Here is a 10,979-nt window from a genome sequence, read left to right as displayed (position 1 = left end):
GCTTGAGTCTTTTATAGGACTAGTACCTATTGATGATTCATCTTAGATCGTTGGTGGTAGGTATAGTATCATATTACTACAATATGTTAATAAATGATAATAATCGCATAATAATTTATGATTTCTTGCGTATATAGTTAAAAGCCCAGGAAAATCCCAATAGATAATAATTAATGATTGGTATAACCAAATTAAACGTTATTATCAATCGACTGCGATACGTATAGGAAATTCGTAACAAATTCCAAAGATTACAATATTATAGAAAATATTTAAATAATTATGTAATTTTATGGTTCATCAAACATCACACATTCACGTGTCTATATCAATAATATTATTTTAGGTAAAACCCGTAAATAATGATTGCGAGCTAATGGTATTTGAAAGTTGTTATTATTTATAATAATTATTCGTATTTTTAGTAAGTTAATATGGATAAAATGAACATCTGCAGATTATAAGGAAATGCATAGAAAATGGGTCATATTATATTGTATAATTAGTAAGTATACTTTACTTTAATTGAATATTATCTTATAAATGATAACAATATTTAATAATAATATTAATATATTATTGTTTAATCTATTTTGTTTGTAATTAAGACAACACGCATAATGTAAAAATAAAAATAAAGTATAATAACTACGTAATTATTAATTTTTACATTTGATATTAATTATTAGTGATATTATCTACAATATTATGTTATAGTTACACTTATACCACTTCGATACATAGTTGATACCTATTCTGGCTGTGGCTGCTTTCTTAAAGTAAACCCGAGATGGGATTGTAAGTATATATTATATTATATAATGCACATACTTTAAAGTCACTTTTTGAATCAAAAATAAGGATTAAATCTAAAATACTTAGATTGACTTCTAGTTGAAAATTGAACTTAGTTTGTACTTTTCAAAATAATCTGCAAAAACTAATAAAAAATTGAGGAAAAATGGGAATTTTTAAATAAAATCGCATTTGTTTTTCGTTGTAAAATAAATAACTATAGACTTGGAGCTATAAGGATGATAATCGACAAAATTATCCTTAAATCGACTGCGTATTATTTTGTTAATATTTATAAAGTTTATAAACTTAACACATAAGACTTCCAATAAACGTCAGAACGTCACTAATACGTAAGCGTTGTAATTTTTTATCATTTTATATTATAATTAAAAACTTCGAAAATGATTTCTTATTCCCATAATTATGCCATGCTATAAATTATAATTTTTAATACAATTTTCAACCTAATTTAGTTTTTATTTATGATAAATAAAATGAAATATAACACGTTACGAAATATTATAAATAATATTAACGTCAATACAGTATATGAATAATACATTTTCAAAATCTTAAACTTTCAAAAGTTAATAAAAAAATTACAATCCAATATCCAAAACGGTAGAACAATAATTAATAACTAACTTATTCTAAATTTTGAAATAAAAATTAGTTTTAAGTCAACATCGTTATAATAAGTACGTATTTATATCGAATATGAGAACGTCGTAGTGACGTAGTTGTTTCCTATAAATTGACGGTCGTACGAGTCACGTTTGATTATCATTATTTATTATATAACTGATCAGAGTAGTATCGATTAAATTGAAATTAAATTTCTAAAAAAGATTAAAACTTATGTTTTTGACGTTTATGTAATGTATTGTTTTGACTTTTGGTTCCAGTATTAACTACTTACAAGGAAACTCTGGAAACTTGTAATACATTTTCATGCCTTTGTTTCAAAAATCGAAATTTAATACATTTTTAACTATAAAATAATTTAAAAACTAAAAATGATGGTCTATATTTGCAATTAAATTTTCTTTTTTTTTTATCCCACCAAACTTATCAGAAACATTGTATTAGTAGTGTAATATTTTTAAGTGTTTCGATTCAGAGCAAACAATTTATTAAAAAAAAGAAAATTTTCTCTAAATAGCTCAAAAAGAGACACTATATTTAAAAAACTACGTACAAATTATTCTAATATAAATATTCTTTGAAAATTACAAGTACAGTTATTTGTTTTCGAGTTACAGGTGTTATAACTATATAAGAAAATGATTTTTCAAAAACAAGTTTTAAGTAAAAATCCTGCTTTTTAACACTATTTTAAAATAGTACACGAAACTATGAAAGTACAAATTTTAATTTTGACTTCCTTAGTCACACGCACCAACCAGTTAGTTTAGTTTTCATTCTTATCAGTATAGTATTAAAATTGAAAACCTAAAAACCTAATAAGGTTATTTCGATTTATTTTTTCTTTTAGTCTTCTAGAACACAATCACATTGGAATATATTATGTGACAGGAAAGTATGCCGTGACGTGATTGTTGTTAAACGGTAACTATGTAATGCCGCGCCAGTTTACACCGTCGCCGACGCTTCCGAAAACTGAAGAAAGTGTAGCGGCTAGTACATGCGATCCTGGTATCGCACCTCCGACCTGACAACGCAATCGACCGCAAACCGAAAGTAATGAGCGACGTCACGACGAGGTACATACTTTTTTTTATACTGATTTTTTAATAAAACATTTTATTTAGAAATTAAATACAGTTACTTAAATTTTTTTTTCATTCTAAATGATCATTGTTGTAATAATAATAATAATAATAAAAAAAAAATGATTAAAAAAGCAATTTTTTCAATTTCAAACTACGGGGTAACATGATGTGACAGATAATATTTTCCTAATAAATCCTAATAAATAATAAATAATTATTTTTTACTAATAATCTTTTCTAAATTATTTTTTTTTAGCTTCAGTATCAATAAACAACTTATGATGAACCTTAAATGAAATTTTTAAACTTTTTAACAGCATAATTTTTTTTTTTATAGATATTTATTAAAAAAAAAAACTTAAAAAAAACTCTAAAATTTCAAATAAATAAATTTATGAGTGTCCAATATTTTGAAAATTTTACCACGTATAGAAAATGTTAGTATAAACATTTAGTGAAAATTTCAATTACTTTCCTATCAAATTTTACATAAATATATTCATCATTCATTATTATAAAAATAGTACTAGGCATTTTTTACTTCTCTTTGAAAAAAAAAATAGTTTACTGCTTTAAAATATGACACATATACAAAAAACATTCTGTACAATTAATACATTCATCAATTATCACTACTCAGAATTTAAAATTTAATAATTATTAAATAATATTATTTAAATATTATCTTCAATTAAATTTACACAGTTAAATATTTGAATAATTCATTCATTTTTAATAATATTTATAATATATCATATACGTATTACGTGTATACTATATACCTATACGCCATAACACAAAATTATAGCGGTTGTATTAATTTTAAGTACCTAGGTACCGATACATCGGAAAACTTATCATTAAATATTTAATTATAAATTTGTGATTTTGTTATTACCTTTAAATAGTTCATAAATTTTCCTTAAATAACTCGTTAAGAGGAAAAATAACAACTCTGATATTATGTCATGTTAATCAGTTATCATTAATTTCTCATCGAAAATCTAACCTAGCTATAGTCGAGAAATCGAAGTTTTACCAATTAGAAAACTTTTTATAAGAACAACATTTACTAACCTCAAAAGTTTATAACTACTTTATAAATACTCCTAAATACTCACTAAAATAATTATTTTTAAGTGTATTGATTAAGACTAAGGACATAATAAGCTTAAAATGATTGTGATATTATGAATTATAGTAGTAAAATATTAGAAAATATGTAGGTATTTTCAAAAAAAAGATTTATGTTTATTTTTATTGAAATCAGTGTAAACACATACATAAAATATGGTTAGAAGTCATATTTAATATTTAGATAATATTTATAAATTACAATAAAAATGTGTATTAATAAACAGTCATTTTTCACTTGTCAATATCAGATATGTAATAGTCGGTGAGAAAACATACAAACTGTAATCTATAGGTAAATAAACTAAAACTATAAAAACGTCCATTTTTATATAAAAAAACAGTCAAATTTGACTTCAAAAATAAAATAATGCAAAATATGTAACAACACATTTTAAAAACAAAATCGTACTTTACTATGAAACACATTTATATATAATTTAGCTATATATTTTCGACAATTACATAAATATATGCAAACTTCTAAAAGTCCCCATAGCCCTAATAATAATATTATTCGCATTATTACGCCACAAAACTTTATAACTAAATATTATAATAATAACATTTAATAGGTTTCTCTTGAATCCAATAATATAACTTTACCCTACTATATCAATCAAAATTGTGTATTACACTGTTCATTATGACAAAATGCGCAAAAACAACAACACATTTCAAACCCACGTAGGCACATATGTGGCCTTTATGTAACCTTTTCAGTTTTCAATAAAGCAATACAATAGCTATATTGCACAAACAAATATGATAGGCCGATGGTATAAGAACGAGCAAATCCAATAACAATACTCAGCCAGTAAGTCTTCATTGATTCACACGTACGGTTACTATAATAAAATAGAAAATCTCTGTCTATAAACCATTGATCATCTGCACTATACCTATAGATATAAAGTCATTTCCTTGTTTTACGTTCATATTATTCTCTGTGAGCTTTTGAGAAATTGAAAAAAGTAGTCTATTTATGCATTTGAATATCACTGCAGTTAATATATTTCTTTTGAATTTTATTCGAAAAGAATTAAACAAGTTACTGAGAAATAACAAAAATTATCACTCTAAAATAAACAGTTTAAACACTATAAAATATAAAGTACTTACCAATATTTGACCATCTGCAAGTGTTCAATTTTCAATTTAGAAGTAACACGAGACTTTTTGATAATCTAACTATTACAAAGTGGTTTTTAAAATACTAAATAAATAAAATGAAGCTCGACAGACTGTATAAATAAAATTATCATAGTTAAAAAATAAAGCGTTTAGTTATACAAATATGTATTAGATACATGTAATTATAGGTTAGAAATAGATAGTTAGAAACTTAGAAATTTTCCTAGGTACCTACTTTTAACTGTTAGTACTACTTATAAATTGAGATTCAATTTTTGATAACATGTTCGAAAAATATTACAAAATTGCTTCAGTTTAATAAATAACCTTTTGCATTCCAAGAATTTTTATATGCAAAAAGAGACTGTATATATTAATATGACAAAAAAATATTATTGTAAAATAAATATATTACTACTTCGCTTTGAATATAGTTTTTCTTTTAACTTTTATTCCTTTATAGTTTATAAAAAGGTTATATAAAAAAAAGAAAATTTCATTTTTTGATATTTTTACAATTATAGAGGATGTTGAAATAATTTACTTAATTTTTTTTAAATTTTTTCCACTCGTGATTCAAAAATCTATCAATAATTTTAAACAGAAAAATTTTACTTGTTAAATGGTAAAGAATCTAGCGTTATACCTACCATCTTTAATTACTATAATAATATCTTAAATTAAACTCTTTTAAAATTTAAAATACAGTTCATAATTCTTGTTAAATATATGAACCATAATTTTATACCCGCAATTAATTTATGAATTACATCGAAAATATAAAACCAATTTTGTCGAAAACTGATGTTACATAAATATTTCCATTTTTCCATAATTGTTTTTTAGTTTCTCTCGATTATTTTGAAAAGTACTGGGAACTTTTTACTTTTGCAACTATAGATCCAATTTACTATCAGAAACTTCAAAGTTGAAGATTGAAGCTTTTTTATTGCATTTAAAGGAGACGTCAGATCCACATATTATACATAATTGTAAAACCAATACATTAATCGCTCTGCCCAGACTCCAAAATATGTGCAGTTATTTACAAATAAAAAAGTATATGAAAATATTTTTCTTAGTATACGCGGAAGTGAGCTAAGTAGATATTTTAAAATATGAAATATTTCTTAATTGAATACCTTTATAGATAATTATTAACTATATAAACTAGGTTAAGTCAATATCAGAAAAGATGGGGTATTAATTAGCTAAACAGTTATTATTTTTTTTAATATTTTACTAAAATAGTTAGTTCATTTGTGACAACTATAATTGACTGTTGAAATAATCTAGCTTTTTCAGTTGATTTAAAAATAATCCATTATGTTACAAAATTAAAAATGTTTTGAAGTAGTTGGTTTCAATAGTTGTGGTACGTTATAAGTACGGGAGTAACCAAATCAGTTCCTATTTGTAAAAAGTATTTTATTAAGTTGAGCCGATTTGGTTCCCGTTTGTGTTCAGGTAAAATGGTTACAATTTTAATTTAATTTTTAATTATCGGTACAAAATATAAACTAGATACTATAGATAGTATAAAATTTAAATGTATTTAAACACTCTATAGAAGCAATAGATTGTTAGAGGTTAAGAAAATTATCGCATATATCCCGATAGATTAAGTTAACGAGTGAGATATACGTACTTATTCGCTATATGCCAACTGTGAGAACTGTACAGTCTTGAATAACACATCGTCATATTTTATACCCATACAAATTTGTTTTCGCTTATACATCGATCATCGATCGTATTTTAATTTTAATTATTCGATATTATGAAGTTTATGTTTAGTGAAAAAGAAACTAAGATAAGATGTTGATTATTATTTTTTAACCAAATCTACTTGAAAGTTGATAGTCTTAAGCCCATAAAATTGAAAAGGGAAATGTACGTATAATTAAACAGGAATCATTTTGGCATGTAGGGTTGGGGCTTGAGAACCAATTCGGTATTAGAAATAATTACTGTTTACTTATACTATTTTAAATAAAAATACCTAACCGAATACTATATGTATAATTTCTACTATATTTTTTAAAATAATGTTGTAACATTGTTGTATACATAATACATAATAGTCACAAAATATTCTTAATATGATTTATGTATACTAATTAAAACAATTGATTAACTTTTTTTAAATTGAGTTAGGTAAATATATTTTTTACTAAAATTTTGAAACTTAACGAGTTAAATTTATTATTTGTTATTTACTAAATATCCTTGCTTTGGTAACTTGAATTAATTATTGTCATTAATTGCTCTGCTTCTTTTAATATAGAATAGATACTCATAGGTAGTTTCGTATATTATATATTTATTAAAGACGCTCGTTTATCTGATCTGCAATATACTTTAGTAAATACTAAAAGTAAACATTGCAGTTAGTTAAAAATAACTGTGTTTATAATAAAATTGTTAATGCCGTTTAGGTATACTCGTAACATTCGTAACATAATTTTTATTAAAATTATTGTATTCAGCATATTTTATGAAAACAAGTACCTTTTATATATTTTTTAAACGTAATTTTATTTATTTCATCGGTATAGAACATAGGTAATGTTATAATTGCCGGTTAACCTCAAATGGTGTTCGATTTATTTTTAATATTATACTCCAACAACTTTTTTTTATATTATTTATATCAAGCCTTTATGAAAATATAAATACGTGAGGCCCATAAAGGATTATTATAATTTATAATGACAATAATAATAATAATAAAAAAAATAATAAACCTTCATTGGCAAAGCGCCAGCAACAATATTGTCGTTGTTTTGCGTGCGCATTATAATATATATACCTCCGAAATGGACCCCTCTCCTTATGTTTTTGACGTGTTCTCCTCGCTTTTTCTATCCGCCTCTTCTATAGCACACACACACACACACACCCCAACTCACGCGGCTAATAATCATAATCGTTGGTTTTTTCGTCCCGCTCCATACCATCATCCGTTTATATTTAATATTTATACTTCCCTTTTCCCGCAAACCACCCTCTATCCACCCTAAAATACCGCTTCACCGCCGCACACAAAGCGCGTATACGTATATATATGTATAATATATTAAATATATGTATTCACTATTATTATCGCGCCGTTAGAACTTTTATTTCTCTCTTTTTTTTTGTGTTACTGCCGCCATTATTATTTCTCTTCGTCCGTCGCTTTTCAGATTTTTCTTTACCTGTCCTTTATTCGACTTATTCTTTCCGCCGTTTTTCTTCTCTATATAATCCACATATTATATAGTATATATATATACGTCATACTTTATATATTGCCACGCACACCATAATATACTTACTGTGAGACGCATAATTTAATATAAAATACAATATGTATACAGTACATATAATATCATGAAAATAACACAAATGTCACAAATATTTAACATAATAATACGTGTTTATTGCATAATCCATTAAAACAAACAAAATTGGTGTTTGCATTGCTGTGTCCCCGTGCTAATCTCCGAAACAATTGAACAGATTTTTAAAGTATTTTCTCACAGACAGGTTATTAATGTATTATATATATATAGAGAAAGATATTTGACAAGAAATGATTTAAGTTACTTAATACTTATTGTCACAGAATTCAACACAAGTCATTTTGTTCTTGAAATATCACAATTATTATGTATTTTTTAGTTTATTTCTGCAGATTGACATCGATTGAACAGAAGAAAACACTGACAGTTATATAATTATTTAATTTGATCGTCACAGGCAAGAAATTCGTCTTTTTAAAAATATCATTCTGTTCGTTTCCAATTTCCAACCCTCTCTTCTGCGATATCGGGTAATTCAACTAAGTATAGCATATTACCTATAAATATTTATAATTATGGCCCGGATTTTTATGCAAATTCATATTATTCTACAATTGAGCTAGAATAATTTTGATTAATGATATCGACATTTCGTGGTATGTAATGTCTATGGTTAATTTTTTTTTTTTGCATATTTTTACATATTTGAATGAAAATGCATATTAATTGCATAAAATAGTTGCATTTTTTATAAATATTTGATGAATTTTTTTTATATTTGCTTGGCAAGGCGAGTTTAATGCCGAATAAAAGTTATTTTTCAAAATATAAATCTATGTTACGTAACAATCGTAGAGATTTAGAATTTGAAAAATATATAAAATCACATTTCGTAACTTCTTGTTGGTATGCTCGTTCCAAAATTAATATTAAATTTTTATCGTTATTAATTTAGTATTTATTTAATTTAGCAATAGATTTAATAGTTAGTTCATATTTTTAAGAACAAGTGTACTGATTTTTAATTTGTATTCTTTTCACATAATATATTTTGTAATTATTTTAAAATGTACAGTTTTTTTTTTTAATACACAAAGAATTTTTTGCATATTTTTGAATTTTTTAGTGCATATATATGCATATTTAACAATAATTTTATATAAAAACCCGGGTCCTATTTGTAATATATTTATATATATATAATATATATACAGGTAAGAAAAGATAAAATAATATAATAATATTATATTGTAGCTTTGTAGGTACAAGTCACGTATAATAATAATACACACTGCGACCAAGGCTATTGTAATGTCAAAGAAACGGTTTGCGCCCACAAAACACCGTCCTCGCGACATTCGACACAGAAATCTCGATAATGTATAATATACGCGCAAGCGCGACGCAATACTGTCATAGTACTATATTATATACACTACAATATAATAAAATAATAATAATACTATGTTTTGTTTTGGCGTGTCCCGTTTTCCTGCTGCGTGATTCTGCTTCCGCGCGACTTCCGATGTCGACGTGGCGTTTCATTCGTCCCGCGTTTACGGATTTTCGTCGAGATGAAAACGTCAGCCTCGGAATCGGGGAAAAAATGAGCACCGCGCCCGCGCCACGCCGCTTTCTATGCGACGAGCAAGTATATATATATGTGTGTACAGCCCTAACCTAACGACGAGCTTTTGGGGCGGACGTAGCGGAAAGCGGAAAAACGAGAAAACGACGACAGCCGATTACGTTGGTGAATTATTATTATTATTAGCTCTGCGCAGCTCTTATATGCCGGCATCAATTCTCTATCCGTCCTCTTTTTTTTCTCATTCCGTCGTATATACCTGTGCTTATACACGCACACACAAATATATATATATATATATATTAAATAATTTAGCCTCAGTACTTCTGTTTTTGTCATATTATTGTATTATATATGTGTGTGTTTTAGGGACGACGGGAAAGGCAGTCGGAAAAAATTTTACCTCTATTTTATGTTTTCTCGGAGGAGGAGACGAGTTTTTTCTCGTTCCCTCCTGCATTAGCGTTCGTTTGTCAACCGAATCAACGGGTTTTATTCGCCCAACTATATATAATATATATATGTTTTATTATTGGTTATTTTTTCCCGCCCCTTTATTCACTTTCCCGCATGTCGTGTTCGCATTTTTCACCATTCAATATATTATGTATATATAGTACCTTAACAATATTATTATATTATACGCATGTTTATATATATATAATATAAACATAACGCTCAGTCCTTCGATTGTGTGGAAATTTAAAGGGTAAAAAAATGGTAAACGAATATAATATAATGGTGGTAAAGAGAAAAATTCATAATAGTGTTCCATTATACGGGAAATCTATGCGATAATTAATTTTTCGCATTGTGTTCATCATATATATGTACTCATCGTACATATATACATATACGATATACGACCATCGCTCTGCTGCACGTTTTGACAATTGACATATTATTGTATTATTATTTACAGCTGCAGTCTATCAGAATATCGGAAAACGACAGCAGAAAAAAAAATAAAAAAAAAAGAGTTCAAACAACGATTTCGATATGGGAAATTTTTATTAGTCATGGCACGTATTATTATTATTAATATTATTATCATTAATGCGTTGAGTATGTATTTGGGTATATAATAAATTATTATAATAATAAAAATGATTTATACATACATGTACACAATATATTAATATATATATATATATAAATGTAAAGTATTACAGCAACAATATCAGTAGGTATATCACTGTTAATATATAAAACAATACGTAGTACGTATTGAATAATAAATCGTTATTATAATTATTAATACTATTATCATTATATTATTATTTATTATTATTATCATTATTATTA

General features: G+C 25.7%; 1 long non-coding RNA gene across 4 annotated transcripts; it reads left to right on the top strand.

The window, feature by feature from the left end:
* Positions 1-679: 679 nt before the first annotated feature.
* Positions 680-10,701, top strand: LOC126552034 (uncharacterized). 4 transcript variants are annotated; one of them, XR_007605889.1, is made up of 5 exons: positions 680-798; positions 2,294-2,522; positions 8,479-8,616; positions 9,341-9,835; positions 10,597-10,701. It is a non-coding gene; the product is annotated as an uncharacterized LOC126552034 (long non-coding RNA). The 4 variants fall into 4 exon arrangements; XR_007605890.1 differs by having other exon boundaries at positions 9,341-9,839; positions 10,597-10,697; XR_007605888.1 differs by lacking the exon at positions 10,597-10,701 and adding an exon at positions 10,044-10,095 and having other exon boundaries at positions 9,341-9,737.
* Positions 10,702-10,979: the final 278 nt, after the last annotated feature.

The sequence above is a fragment of the Aphis gossypii genome, chromosome X (assembly GCF_020184175.1).
Source record: "Aphis gossypii isolate Hap1 chromosome X, ASM2018417v2, whole genome shotgun sequence".
Lineage (NCBI taxonomy): Eukaryota > Metazoa > Arthropoda > Insecta > Hemiptera > Aphididae > Aphis > Aphis gossypii.
Note: the sequence above shows the minus strand (reverse complement) of the source record. Positions and strands in the feature narration are given on the sequence as shown.